Source organism: Lycorma delicatula, chromosome 9, assembly GCF_047948215.1.
Source record: "Lycorma delicatula isolate Av1 chromosome 9, ASM4794821v1, whole genome shotgun sequence".
In the NCBI taxonomy this organism is placed as follows: Eukaryota; Metazoa; Arthropoda; class Insecta; order Hemiptera; family Fulgoridae; genus Lycorma; species Lycorma delicatula.
In genome coordinates this window covers 111,551,546-111,565,460 of record NC_134463.1, presented here as the reverse complement: position 1 = coordinate 111,565,460, position 13,915 = coordinate 111,551,546, and the positions used below count along the sequence as shown (strand labels likewise).

The following is a 13,915-nucleotide window of genomic DNA, read 5'->3' as shown; positions in this document are numbered from 1 at the left end:
CGTTTTCTAGCCGTGATGGGCTTTATTATTATTATTATTATGGGAATCGTCATCGCCCTCTAACATTTTACATCTCATAGTAATAAGCCAGGTTTCGTTGGGATGCCACCGATGTAAATTGCTCGGTAGACATTTTACATCGGTGATTTATAACTCAGTTTTTTCCTTCGTTGCAGGCCTCATCCGTGGACGTCTTGAATGTCCTACATCGTTTCCCTCTGAACTAGCTGATCGAGTTCGAGGAAGCACGAACCCCATGCTTAGTTCTACACTTTACAGAGTCAATTTGTACGTAACTGTCTCATAATATTCGAGGTAATTGAATAAATAACATACCACTAAAAATGTTATACGCAACAACGAAATTTATTCCTAGTTTCCTTAGTGAACTGTACGGTTAAATTGTGGCCTAACAATTAAAATATTTTAGGGAACCATATGACTATGTCATCGAATGTCATACGATTTCTTAAAGCCGTACTTGTGGATTCAAACATTTAATTATTCATACAATCTTTTTCGTCTATTTATGTCATTTGGATTATGCCGGATGTGTTTATGTATTACTTTGGCATAATTTTTAGGTTACTGTTTTAAATTTAATTTTTTATCATATAAATATCGTGTTCGGGCGCTAATGACAACACTTTGTTTTGTTTCCAGTTACAAAAAAACATTCCCAGTACAAGTTCTCATCATGTCGTTACAACTTGATAAAGTAATATAATTACTTAAATTATATCGGTTTATTAAAGAATAAACCGGATATTCTAGAAGCGTGCACTTGTCTTGTAAAACACAATTTATCTTTTGACGTAACCTTATGTAATGGAATGTTCATAATTTTCTTTTTTAAATCAATTATTAATATAAAACGTGATATATATTAAATTTCCACTTACCAACAATTTAAAAAGTGTAAATCCTAGTACTTTTGGAGCTGTTACTCCATCTTCAGGGATTTTCAGGGATGTTAATTTAAATCCAAATCAATAATCCTTTTTTTAAAATTAAACTGTTATGTTTATAATAATCGGTCGTCAAGAATAAAATTAATTAAACATCTTGAATTAATTTTATTCTTGACGACCGACTATTATAAACATAACAGTGTAATTGTAAAAACGATTATTAATCTGAATTTAAGTTAACATTCCTGAAAATCCCTGAAGATGGAGTAACAGCTCCGAAAGTACTAGAATTTACACTTTTTAAATTGTATTTAATTGGAAATTAAATTTATACAACTGTATTAATACGATTATTTGTATTTTTTATCGGCATGTCATACAACGTTCAGTTTTTCCGTTACTTACTGGGTAAACTTACTTTTAACCTTTTGAAGTTACTTAGACAACTACTTCTTATAATATTTTAACTAAAACTCAATTTGTAAGGCAACAGACCTTCTCGTTTACACTAATACAAATCAATTTGGGCCAGGTTGCAATGATAAAATGGAAGCGAAAGGATTGCAGAAGTTTTCGATTTAATTATCTCGTTGATTTCATAGGAATAATAATATTTTTTTTCGATTTATACAATTTTTGCTTCAAATTTTATATGGAAATAAATCGGTCTTTATTTCGATTTATAAGTTTTGCTGCTTATACCCTATACTTTTTCACCATTCTACAATTTGTTTTTTACGCGTATAGAAGTTTCTAATATTTTCGGTCCTAAAATCGTAATACTGAAAATTGTCTGCAACAATATCTTTATTATTTTCAACTTCGACTAAGATTTTGGTAAACCACCGCGTAAACAGATTATAATTTATTTAATAACCTCTTTATTTAATATTTATCCGTTGATTTAAACCATAATAGCCTCAAGATATCTAAACCTCCGGGTTGGTCTAGTGGTGAACGTATCTTCATACATAGTGGTGAACACCTCATACATATATATATATATATATATATATATATATATATATATATATATATATATATATATATATATATATATATATATCATCCTCATTCATCCTGTGGGTTTTTTTTCTTTTTTTGTAAGTTGACTTGATTTTGTTGATTTTTTTGTAAGTTTTTTAAGTTGACTTTTTGATTTTTTTTTTTTTTTTTAGATTATCTGAAAGGTAATTACCGAAGGCTAAAAGGAAGCCTCAAGATATCTACCAAAAATTAAAAATAGCTTCTTATGTAACCCATCAAATTAACATTTTTATGTTTATCGATAGCTCATTTATGAAGCATCTTTTGAACCGTGTTTTACAAAGTCAACCAAAAATTCCCCTTTTTATATGTCCGTGTAATATATGAAATTAATTGTAGCGTCCTGAATAACATTAGTTGTAGTAAAAGCTGGCTTGTGGAGTGTCCTATAGACAGGAATAAACTTATAAATAAGGGTAGTTTTTAGATTTTACATTTAGAAGCAGAAATTAAAAATATTATTATTACATTATTATAAAAATCAACTTCATAATATATATTATTGTATATAATTTTCTATTTATTATAATTTTATTATTAGATGGTTAAATAAACTTTTCTTACTGCTATTGACATTTACAGTGTCTGGAGATAGATGGTATATAAATTTATCATCTGCTATAAGAATGGTTTTGCTAATCCAGCCTTACGCTAGAACGGTTTGTTAATATTAGTTCTAAATATTAAGTGACATTTATTTAGGGGATCCACGTGATAATGAACGTAATGACCGATGCTGCATTCTGATCCTGTTTTAATCATAAAATTGCTTATTTGAGATAAAAATACAGAAAAATATTTGTAAATTTCTTATCAATACTACTCGTTATTATTTTTTTTTTTTTTACATTTACAAATAAATAATTTTCTTTTAATAAATAATGGAAATAATAAGAAGCCAGCAGTTATCATCCAACAGGAATTTTTGGCAACCGTCAGTAGTTACGAAGAACATATTAGAATTTATACTGACGGTTCTAAAACCGAACATGGTGTTGGATTTTCCATATATATAAATGGAGAAGCCCATTGTTGGAAACTGCCAGATATGGCCAGTGTCTACACGGCAGAACTTACTGCCATTCAGCAAGCTCTTCGCTACATAGAACATTATTGCGAAGAAAGAGTGCTAATATGTTCCGATTCTCTAAGTGCACTTGTTGCAATTCGGAACAAAAACATTAAGGATGTCCTAATTGCAAACATCCGGTCCATTTTGTATGTTCTAAACCAACGAGGACAGCGATGCGTATTTGTATGGTCTCTAGGGCATGCTGGTATTACAGGTAATGAAAGCGCAGACGAAGCTGCCAGGAAGGCAACAGTCTGCGATGATTTGGATGCATTTCCTGTAAGAGTGGCAGATGTTAAAAACTGTCTAACGAACATAGTAAGAAACAAATGGAATACTGATTGGAGGAGTTTAAATACAAAATTAAACTCGGTGAAAACTTCTCCATATAAATGGAAAGGCGACTTTAAGGTGACTCGCCGTGAACAAGTAGCTGTGACCAGACTTAGAATCGGTCACACGCGATTGACAAATTCATATTTGTTAACAGGCGAAGAGAGACCAATGTGCGGTGTTTGTAATAAAGCACTTACAATTAAGCATCTAATAGAAGAATTACAATATATGAGGGCCTCAGAAAGAGGTTCCGTCTAAGAAGTGACATTACTGCTGATCTGGATAATGGAAATGAAGAAAAGATAGTTGCATTTTTACACGCCAGTGGACTTCTTAGAAGTCTGTAAAAGTTGAAAAATTTTTAAAGCTGTGTAAAGAATCTCTAAGTGGAATTCATTATGTATATGGGAGTCTCGAAGCGTGGCACGTGTAGTGACGGGAGGTAGCCCTCTTGCCTAGGCCATCCTGGCTCGTCTGCATTCAAGAGCAGTGAGTCGGGGTGTGTCCAGTGATGGCATGGGGGACCCTCAAGGATAAACTGAGGGCGCGCGGCTATGGGTGGGCGTGGTGCATGCCTGTAGCCTATTTATAAGGAGGAGTCAACTGCCACGGCGCCCAGGCGCGATTAATATACTGCTTAACGGCGGTTCTGGTCGCCCCGAGGGTGCTTAAACAAACTATAAACGAGACAGGTAGAAGGAAATGGTATTGATAAGTTGTATTTTTAATTTCATGGTCTTTTGAGAACCTTATCTCAAATTTTTAAATCGGGGCCCTTTACACCCCGTAAGTGTTGTGTTTGTCTTTGTTGTTTGTGTCTTAATGTTTTTGTGTAGTTCGTGCTTTTAAATAAAATGTAAGGGCCCTTTACACCCTTACATATGACGATCCTGATGGTGATACTAACTTCTTTCTAAGAACGTGACGAGGGCTAATGACCTTAGTAGTCGATGCCCGTAAAAATTCAAGAAAAAAAAAGCAGTAACAACAAATTTTAATCGGTTAAAAAAATTTGTATTTAAAAAATAAAACGAAGGATGAGGAAAATTAAAAGCTTTTAATCATTTCAGGTAAAAAAGACGTATAAACAAAGATATGAATATATTAAAAAATGCAAATTCATACATACAAAATTATTGTTAATCAAACAGAGAAACAGAAATAAGCAAGGTTGAATCATCAAAAAAATAAAAAGAAAAGTAACTGCGAAATTAAAGCAGTACTATAATAAAAGAGAATTGAATAATTTCAAAATTATTGATTAAATGATAAAATTGTTTTATAAAAATAGATATTTATTTTGTATTAATGAAAAAATGGCACATCATGAAAATTAATACGACAACTTCAGTTACTCGAAAAAAGTATCAACTTTTGTAATCCTCATAAGGATCTGAACCTTACTAAAGAAAAATTAACTTTCATTTTTCACTTTTTGAACCTAACTATTATAATAAATTCAATGGCGTATAATTTGGGATTACTTACAAGACCGATCAGTTGGTTGAGTGGTCAACACTGTAGTATCTGTATGAACAGGTTTACCAACACCAAATTTTAATTTCATTTATGCTATTTTCTCGTAAATATATGTCGAAGCATATAAATTTTTTTTAATACAAAGATTTATGATTACTCATGTTTCTAGAAGCAAATAAACTTTAACCTAGATACTATGAGATATGAAAGTTCTATATATACATATATATTTTTATTTTTCATAAGATTTTTTTGTAAAATTTTTAATTGCCAATATTATATATCAATTAACAGAAAATTTGAATATTCTATTTTCTATCATTTTAGTCTTTCGATTTCCTATACGACATGATTTACTACTGTCATACAAGGGTAATTATATATATATATATATATATATATATATATATATATATTATTTAAATTACTTTCTAATCGTTAAATATAAGAATATAACTCATAAATACATATTCCGAGTTATGAAATGAATATTTAAATGTAATTGTAAAAATATTAAAATTTTTCATTTAATTGTAAGATTAAATTATAAAAATTATTCATATTCGAAATCACATAATATTTAACTTCAGTCGTTTGTATAATATTACGTACCGTACTACTCGTTAATTGTTATTTAAAGTACGAGTATAAGCTTCTACTTTGTTGAAATCTCAAAAGGATTGATGACTATGTATCGAATTAATAGGAATTTATTTTTTTTATAAATCTGGTTAATATTTGTTAAAATTGATTAAATAAAAAATAACATAAAACAAAAAAGTGAAAATAGAGGAAAAAAATTGTACCGCGTAGTATAAAAGAACAAAGTGTTGGTGGTGACAAAAGAAAAGTGCAGTAAGAGTAAAAAAAAAAAATTAAATTTTATCGGTCTGTCCCCTCTGGAATTGGCCCGGATAATGGGGCTCCGGACGATGGATCCAGAGCCTGGGCTGTTGCCAGGCCTACCCTACTACTGCACACGTGTTAAGAGGGTGCAGACTCTTCCCTCCTCTCCGTAACACCTCTTCCTACCGTTCCGAGTACGCTACAACTCCGGGCGGGCGACCTTTCCTTTGCACGACGCCTGCGTAAATGGAGGGGGTCACCGAATCCCCCTAGCCCCTGACCCCCGTAGGCCCCTCCAGTTCTTCCCAGACCATCGACCCGTCTAGACCCCACCGACGGTGCGGTTCAACGATCCACACGATTTTCGCTCGTAGTTATGTACAACTGTACGACGGCCTGCAGCACCGGGGCCAACCTCGTCTTCTTCAAGGGGGCTCCGACCCCCGTTTCACGTTAGGGGCCGAAAGACCGTCATCGACGTCGGCGGAGCTTGTGATACATTTTATACTCGCTCTATGAGTACAAAGGTCAGTGTTTGTCCTTGAACGTGTAACCCTATATACGTAACAACACCCTTCCGATCCATCAAACATAAACACGTACGACAATATGCGTACACCTAATCCCCCATCCTGTACATTACAACTGAAAAATATTTAGATCGGTCAGTTATACAATATGACATACGTAATATTATTTTTTCTTAATAATGCACCATTTCATGCAGCACTGTGAAAATCTGACACGCACATATATTCAAACAGCAGTCGCTTACCGTATGTTTACTTATAAAACATATACACGCTTACAAAAATATTCAAAGGTAAATAATATTCCATTTAAATTATGTTTAATTTTTGTTTAAATGACATATCTTACGTACATGATTAATTAGGTAATAGAAAATGAAATTATTCTTTTTTTTTTTAATTTCCCTAAAAGATGAACAACTATTAAATACATATTGAATATATTTTAATCTTAGAATATTTGATGTTATCTTAAATTTCCTAAATGTTTGTAAAAAATTATATCTATATTACATACTCGTATAAAATTTATGTCTTTTTTTCATTTCTTTATAAGTGATTTTGTATATGTAAGTTTTGTGTATACTATCTAAAAACTAAACAAATTGTTTTAACGAATTTGATTAATTATATATTTCTACAAGGAAAAAATATTTGATTTTACTTTCAATAAATTCAAATACCTAGCCAGAGAAACGGGATCTTGAGTTTAAATACTACTTAAAATACTGCAACAGAATTAAGTTAAGCCAGTAATTAAATATGATTAATAATTCAATAAAAATTAAGTTTTCTACCAGATTTTTGTAAAGCGTTTTGACTTATAACTTATAGTTTTAGTAAAATTTTATTGAAAAAAAAGTTTTTTTTTTGAATTAGCATAAATTTTTATACTCTTTCTTAACATTTTCAATGAAATTAAATTTAACAAAACCTCAATGTTGAAAATTGTTATTAAAAATATAATTTTAGTTATTAATAGATAAATAGGTAATTATTTTTTTAACTTTTTTATATGAAAAAGAAAATAATATTTTTTTACATCACTAATTTTAAAATGATTAGTTGAAAGAATAAAAATTTGTAACAAAAATTAGCAAAGATTCAATCTTATAACAAATTCTGTCTTTAATTATCATTAAATATAGTTAAAAACAACTGAAATGACAACATTTTGAGTAGGAGTAACATATTTGAATAGATATTTAAATAGTAATGATAATACTAATAATAATAATAATAATTCCTCCTTTCTACCGCTGCGATAAATATTGAAAACTTTCTTTAACTTGATAAGTATTTAGTTAAAATAATTTTCTAGGGGAACAGTTTGGAACAAGAAAAAAATAGTAAAATTTACTGAACCCCTATTTTGAAGCTTGATAGGTGTTATATATTGTCTAGTATAAGAGCAAAGAGCAATGGGCATTCATTACTCTCTGAACTTCAAAAAAGATCAAAATTTGTTTCCAAACTGATAATAGATTATCGATAAGAAAATAATCATACATACGATACATAAAGTAAAAAAAATAATTGAAAATTACTCAAACAAAAAGAAAATCAATTTTTTTGGGTACGAGTCGATTTTATGAAATGTTTTCCTTATTATTATTTCACAATGTTATTCCTTATGTTTTTATTAAATTAAAAATATTTTTGTTATATTTTTAAGTATTTTTCTTCAAATTATAATTACGTCCAAGCACTTTAGATAAGATTTTCAGGTTCTCTGTTGTTATAGAGATACAACAGCTGTTCGATATTTTTTCAATAATAGATTTTACCCTTAAAATACGCTGTAATCCATCTGATACAAACGGTTTTCCATAGAACATGATTATAATTTAGACATTTTCAGAAATGTACATAAAATACAAGCTAACAATACAATATACACATACGCGCGCGCGCGCGCACACACACACAAAGAGAAAGCGATATAAAATGCAAAAATATACATAAGTACAGATTTTATACACATAATTGTAATATCCATTCTTATTTATTGTATTTATATTAATTTATGTATATATATTTATTGTGGAATTGTAAATTATGATTTTTTTCTTTTCCTTTCAAAAATCTTACAGGTAAAATGGAAAACTAGCACGAATGTATGATATGTTATAATAGGAGTAATGCAGCTATCAAAATTGTTATTAATAATAATGATTAATGTAATATAACCCAAAAATAAAAAATATAATTCTTTGAAGGAAGAGATTTAGTAATAGAATAAAACACATTATCAAATAGAAACGGCTTTAATAATCTTCACCGCTAATCTTTAACTCTATTAGGAAGAATTTCTTATTAATTTATCCCAGTTGTATGACGAAATCGTTTGAAATAATTTCAAATTATATTATTCGATGTGAATTTTACCTTTAAAATGTGTATTATATTCATAGAAATTTATATTTTTTGTTAATTCAAAAGATTTTCCGTAACAGTTTCATATACAGTAAGATAAGATTTTTCAAATGCTAATTATACAGATATGATTATCGATTTTTCTATTTAACGATTTTTAAAGATTTACCTTTTAAAAACTTATATTTTAAAAAGATTGTTTCAAAAATAATAAATTTAAAAATGATAAAGAAAAGGTACATAACAATTTTAATTTTTCAATTTTTTTTTATTATCTTTTCCATATGATGAATTGATTCAATTTTATATATTTTACTTTTTTTTTTAATTTGTAGTGATTTATATAATATTATCAAAGTGATAAATTTAACTGCTGTAAACATGTTAAAGATAAAAACAAGATTAAAAAACAAAGATGCATATATGATATCCAAAAAAATTACAATGAAACTGTACACCATACGGTAAGAGTTCGCAGATATTTCTTCCGCTTAAAAAACAAAAATTTCTAAAAATAAATAAAACTGTTTTTAACAAAACCATACTGATATCAAAAAAAGTAAGACACTGCATTTCTATTATCAAAATCTGTTATTAATTAAAAATTTTCTTTAAAAAAAGTACATGTTAAATATATGTAATAGACAATAGATATACAATAATAGATAATAAACAATGTAGCGTTCCACATAATAAGAAATAAAAAGAAAAATTTGTTACAAAACTCTTACCGGCCCGATTTCATTTATTAAACAACGAATAATCATAAGAATTGAATTATTTCTGTAAATGTGGTATGAATTACAAGTAAATGAATTCGGGCCGGTAAGAGTTCTGTAACAAATTTTTATTTTTTATTTTTTTTGCTTATTGTATGGAACGCTTAAACATTATTTTTTATCTATTGCCTATTACACATATTTAACATGTATTTTTTTTTAAACAAAATGCTAAATTAATAACAGATTTTGATAATATAAATGTAGGGCCTTACCTTTATTGATATCAATACCGTTTTGTTAAAAACAGTTTTATTTATATTACAGAAGTTTCTGTTTTTTCAGCGGAAGAAATATCTGCGAAACTCTTACCGTATGGTTTACAATTTCATTGTAATCTTTTGGTTATCACTGCGTTTTGTTAGAATATTCTTTTATTTTGTGAATTACTGATTGTTATCTTATGAATTTATTATTAAAATTTATTGCCTTAGAATAAACAAATTGAATTTTACGGCCAATTTTTTTTATTGACAGTCACATCATTCACTTCATACGATACTTTTTCCATTTTTGGTAAAACTAGTATAATGATCTTTAGGAATCGAAAATCCGTGAAATAATATTGTACTTATTACTTTATAAGTGCAACCCTCGATTTTCATCTTTAAATTCGATTTTACCACTCTAATTTATTTATTTTTTAATAAAACTAGTATAATCTCTTGTAAACTAATACTTTATTTTTTCTTAAAGAAGTAATGGGAATTAAAAAAATTGTTTCATCTTCAGTACTTTCATTTTCATAAGAGCATTTACTATTAAAACATGCTGTAGTATATTTTCTTTTAAATTTTATTATTTTGAGTACATTATCAAATTTTTTTATGTTACCTAGTACTATCAAGTACATATTACTTATCGAGTTCATATTACTACTATCTAACGACGCGATTTGTAAAGGTACATTAAAAAAATGACATTCGAGTACCGCGGTTCATCAAATGGAAAAAAAAATTTTCTAACAAACTTTGAAGTATTTTTTGAAAGTATTCTTTATTACTAATCTAGTTGAACTTTCTTTTGCCCTATTTAGCTTCCGGTAATTATCTTTCAGATAATACTTCAGAGGATGAATGAGGATGATATGTATGAGTGTAAATGAAGTGTAGGCATATACAGTCCCAGTTCGACCAATTCTGAGATGTGTGGTTAATTGAAACCCAACCACCAGATGTTTTACAACGTGTATACTTATTTATTTCATTAATTATTTAACAAATTATAGAATACTATAACACTAGCATCCCCGTCATGGTTTCCCCACGCTATATGACTATATATATTTTTTTTTTATTTGGTTTTTCTGAGCGAAAAATGCTTTGGCGTTATCATCGCTTGAACACGATGTATGTGTTTAAAAAACTAAGTCAAAAAAATCCACAATTAAAAATTAAAAAAAAATCTCCCAGAAAGCAAAACATGAAACATAAATACAAAACCAATAGAATAAAAAAAATTAAAACAAAATCAAAACAAACTAAAATACTACAATACAGACAAAACAAAAAACTTAAACCAAATGTTAAAACACAAAAAACATACAACCACCGCAAAAAAATTTGAAAAAGATTATTTAAAAATATGTCAAATATTAGCACCCGGAAGAAATAAAAACATCTAGTTTAAAACTTCTTTATTATCGCCCAGGATTTGACGAAAATACTATAGGAGTATAGATGTTCAAAAGTTGGAAATAGTTTTTTAGGAATTATGTGTGGACTGATGCTCTCAGAGTTGATACTATAATGATAGTGCGTGAAAGATTACATAATATTTGGAATAACTTAACCTTTTAATTTTTTAGAATTTTAATAACTTTTCTTTGTATATTAACAGAAACAATTTCTTAATTATAAATATCAACTACTATTAATAAATCAGAAATAGTTGATATTTATATATTTTTTTTTTGTCTTCAGTCATTTGACTGGTTTGATGTAGCTCTCAAAGATTCCCTCTAGTGCTAGTCGTTTCATTTCAGTATATCCTCTACATCCTACATCCCTAACAATTTGTTTTACATATTCCAAACGTGGCCTGCCTACACAATTTTTCCCTTCTACCTGTCCTTCCAATATTAAAGCGACTATTCCAGGATGCCTTAGTATGTGGCCTATAAGTCTGTCTCTTCTTTTAACTATATTTTTCCAAACGCTTCTTTCTTCATCTATTTACCGCAATACCTCTTCATTTGTCACTTTATCCACCCATCTGATTTTTAACATTCTCCTATAGCACCGCATTTCAAAAGCTTCTAATCTTTTCTTCTCAGATACTCCGATTGTCCAAATAATTTTAAAGAAAAAATATTTAATTTTAATGTTGAAGGTATAGCTTAGGTCATGTGAAACTTCAAAAATATTTAAAACTTGAAACAAAAAAAACAACACATATTTCCCTATTCCAGATAGTCTTAGCATATGCTCGGTAGAAGTTTATTATCTTTGTTTCTTCGATTGTTTTATTTTAAGTTTCCTGAAAACGGGTTTTTTCAAATTGATAGAATTTTCTTGTTACTTTACTCATATTTTAAATATAAACAAACTAAAAATGTGTTGAATAAAGCAACTTTATTAAATAATATAATCGGCAAAGATAAATCTAATTTTCTTTAAATTTCTACTTTTCAGTAGTTCAAATTCAATTTTTTTGTTAATTTAAAAAATTTAAATTTTGCAATGTCCTAAAAAATTGTGTACAAAAATTAAATTCCATTCATTTTATTTGTTACCAAATAAATTTCTTTCATTTCATATAATTATAATTTTTCATCGTCTACTATTTGCAACTCTTTTTCTTCAAATTTCTTTTATAAACACAGTTTTACTTGGGCGAATGAAATCTGTTTTATAAAAAATGATGTAGCTAATCTGTTCTTGTAGGGCATTCACAAACAACCTAATATGTCACTTAAATAAATCCATTAAAAAAATTACATAAAATTTTTTTTAACCAGCAGCATTAAACATAATTCTAACTTTAATAAAATTTATTCATTTTCACAAAAATTAAAAATTTTTTTTTTTTTGTAACGTGCAAATGGCAATGGCATTTTCATTAAAAAAATTAAATATATTTATAAGTATAGATATAAAACACTATAAAAACAGTAACCACAAAATAAAAATTCAATGTAATGATTTAAACCGTTAGCTTGTGGTTTAAGTAATACGGTCACCCAGTAATTTAAGTGATAAGGGGTGAATTTGAATCGTAAACGGCATGAATGTCGATACACAAATGATATGCTACTCTAGAGGTCGTAATAATCAAGTTTTAATTCGCTGCATTTATTGATTATCTCAAACTCAAGGCCATCTAACAAATATACACCGATATCAACAGTTAAGTTATAATTTTCATTCTCACACTCCTCCTTCATAATACATGACAGTTCAGGGTACCAACAGTTCAATTATTTCATTGTATTCTACATTCATAGAAAGGTTAAATGAAAATATAATAAATTATTTATTTACTTTTTACTTTGTTGTATGCAGTAAAGGATGTATTGTAATCGCGAAGAATTCCGGTTTTCAGCTTTCAACGAAAATATACATTTTAACCATGCCTGATTCCATTTTGACTAGTTCGGCGTGACGTCTGTACGTACGTATGTTATCTCGCATAACTAAAAAACGATTAGCCGTAGAATGTAGAAATTTTGTATTTAGGACTGTTGTAACTTCTATTTGTGCACCTCCCCTTTTGATTGCAATCAAGTGGGTCAAAAGTATCCAAAAAACCCAAAATCCAAACAATTTGGATTTTTTACTTTATCTTAACTGCAGTAATAAGCCATCAATGAGAGCTTTTCAACGATATATCATGTGATACTCATTTTCATTGGTTTAACAGTTAAAACCATATACAATTTTAATTAATTAAATATTTGGATTATTCAAGGGGTTGGCGCATCGGTTCGAATCCGACTTCATATACATATATTTTTTTTAACTTTTTTTTCTTTAATTTAAATATATTGATTTATTAATAATTATTAACCTCTGATTTAAAAAAATCTTTTAACAATAAATAATAATTCAATAACAATACAAAAAAAATATGAAAAAGATCAGAAGTACTTAGTAAAATAAACTTTTATGTACTTTTCATTTCAACTGAAAAACTGTTACAATTAGAGGTTAATAATTATCAATAAATCAATATATTTAAAGTAAAAAGAAAGTTAAATAAAAAGTATATGTAAATGAAGTCGGAATTAACCGATGTGTTCATGATTACGGATCCGACGCGTAATAAATATCGCTATAAAATTTCATAACCTTCTCCTGTTTCGTTTTTGTTTTCATTTTGTTGATGGTTACATCAAAATAATTTAAAAAAACATAGTATTAGATAGATATAAGACATACATTTATTTAAAGAGTAATAAAGGAACTTTAACTGTATCCTAATATTTCAGGTAAAATTTTTGAATTAATAATTGTATAATATTTTACGTTAATAAAAAACTAATATTTTAGCAATCGTGTAACCGTCCACTTTTTTAAAGAATTGGAGGATCGTATCTCA

The 13,915-nt window shown here is 28.3% G+C and overlaps 1 protein-coding gene and 1 long non-coding RNA gene across 3 annotated transcripts in view; one reads left to right on the top strand and one right to left on the bottom strand.

Moving 5' to 3' along the window:
- Positions 1-13,915, top strand: part of LOC142329741 (acetylcholinesterase-like) — a 243,270-nt gene that overhangs the window by 26,773 nt on the left and 202,582 nt on the right. The window lies entirely within an intron of this gene.
- Positions 1-13,915, bottom strand: part of LOC142329742 (uncharacterized) — a 217,034-nt gene that overhangs the window by 66,631 nt on the left and 136,488 nt on the right. The window lies entirely within an intron of this gene.